We start from the raw sequence: 2455 nt of genomic DNA on the forward strand, positions 1-2455 counted from the left end.
CTAGCATTTTTATTCCTTCATTATGACTGTTTTTTTATTATGCCCTAGTAGAAGTATATTTTCACTATAATATAAAATTTTTAAAGTCAAGATTAGGTTTTCTTTATTTATGTCAGTATTTATTAACAGAAATATTTTTATTGATATTGATAAAACCATTATGAATTTAGATTTTTTCATATATTGAGGTAATAAATGGTCAAATAACTAAAAGCCAGATTCTTTGAAATCTATGTAATCAAAGTTATAAAAAATTCATTTATATTTTTATTAAAGTTAATTGATTTATTAAATAGAATATTTGAAGAATTAGCATATTTTTAATTTTATTATATTTTATATGTGTTATTATTATTATTAGGTACATTGCTGAGTTTATGCAACCTGGTAGGCTATTTTAAGAGGAATTTTGAGAATGTACTTATAATGTTAGTTTATTTGTTAGTAGCCTTATTTAAATTTAAGGAGAACATACCTTAGCAGAATAAAATTGCATTTGTTTAATTTAAAGATTCATTATTTAATTTCCTTTATTGTTTTTATAATATTCTAAAATTATGAAGAACTTTAAAAGTATATTGACTGTTAAGTTTTGAGAACTATACTGAGCTCATTGTATTTGTTCTAAGTTTAAATGTAGGAAACCTTCTTAATTTGTTGCATAGACAGAAAGGTATCAGGCTTTGGGGGTTTGAAAGTTTTATGTAAACACCATGGGATTTTAGGAGATTTTATGTTTTTTTTTTAACTTTTTTTTCTTTTCTTTTACATGGACAGGCACCGGGAATCGAACCTGGGTCCTCGGGCTTGGCAGGCAAGCATTCTTACCTGCTGAGCCACCATGGCATGCCCTTAACTTTTTTTAATTATTAGATTATTTTATTAAAACTTGTGACCAGGACCATTGAAAAAGTTCATTGATTTTTCCAGAGACAGCTCTTTGGCAGTTTCCTGTTATTTTAGGGAAATTCCAGGGACAGGAAGGAAATTCCAGGGGCAGTTTTTAATATTCCCCTTTGTTTACAGTAAATACAAGACTAAAGTTTGAGCAATTCAAATAGAGTTTGTTAAGAATTTTATTATTAATTTATTCTTATTACCCAGAGGTATGAGATTATAAATTATAAATGCATACAGACACAAAAAGGAAATTCATTATTTCAAAAGAAAAATAGAAATACAGAAATACTTTTGAGAAGAACAAATAAAGGATGGAATATGTTATTTTATCTCATTTTTACTTTTGGCAGAACACTTTTAACCATAATATCCTTAATTTAATTATAACAGTAATATTTTTATTTTAAATTATAGTGAAGCCAGATTATGTTATAGAAATGAAACCTTTTTATAAACTCATAATGTTTTTTTTTAATTTTCAATATAGCCCAAATGTTCCCTCTTTAAAAAAACTTTCATAATTAATAACCAGTTATGAACATTTGAGTTATATAAATGCAGGAACACACTAATTAATAAGTAGAGTGAACAAAGCAATAGAGTAGCACAGAAGAAGGTAGAGATTTTAATAAATTTGTTAAGCTTGGGAATAGAGGCTTCTGACCATGTACCATTGCACCAAATAAAATTATTAAATTTGGTGAGCATTTGTTAATTGAGGAGCCATCTTTTGGCCAATGTTTTGGTTGTTCTAAAGGGTATTGGGAAGGCATATGCTTGTGGGAAGCTTACAGAATTTTACTTGTGGAAGGCTTACAATTTTCAGCTCCATTGGAGGCTTATGGGGCTATCCAAGATGTAGTTTTAAATGAGACTAACTGCCCAGATCCATGATCCAGTCACAATAACAAAGCAGGCTTGTTGTTGGAGACCAGGAGGATGCTTGCAGTCTTTCACTCAGGGCATTTCGCCAGGCTATGTTTGACTGCCACAATGGGGAAAAATGCTCTTGGAACTGGAGAGTTTTGACAGAGCACTTGGATTTGTCAGGCTGATAAAAAACACTCAGGGAGCTGGCCAGGGCACTGCATTAAAGTGGGCCCAAACACCATGGGGCAGCCATCCATGGGACACAAAACTCTAGGGGAGGTTCTAGGGAGAAAATCATCACTTACCTAGGGCCAAATTAGTTGTAAACATTTGAGTACCATAGAGGTGAGCTGGTGTTGATTGAGATGCTCTAAGCGGGGACACTCAAGCTGTCAATCACATGGAAACCATAGTAATTGTGCCAGTTTGGAGAACAGAATGACTGAAAGTTGCTCCTATAGTCACAGGGGGCCAGAAACTTAAACTTCAGTCTAATCTCCATTCCTGGGTTTTGGAACCATTATGTTAGGTCATTAAGAAATCCACGTGAGACAGCGAGTCAAAGCTTAACAGGTTTATTGAAGAGAGAAAAAGCAGGGAGAAAGTAGGCAGGCAGGAGCCAGTGAAACTTGCTAGAGAAAGGAAAGAAAAATGGCTACCGTTCTTTGTTCTGGAAATTATGTTT

Source organism: Tamandua tetradactyla, chromosome 21 (genome assembly GCF_023851605.1).
Source record: "Tamandua tetradactyla isolate mTamTet1 chromosome 21, mTamTet1.pri, whole genome shotgun sequence".
Lineage (NCBI taxonomy): Eukaryota > Metazoa > Chordata > Mammalia > Pilosa > Myrmecophagidae > Tamandua > Tamandua tetradactyla.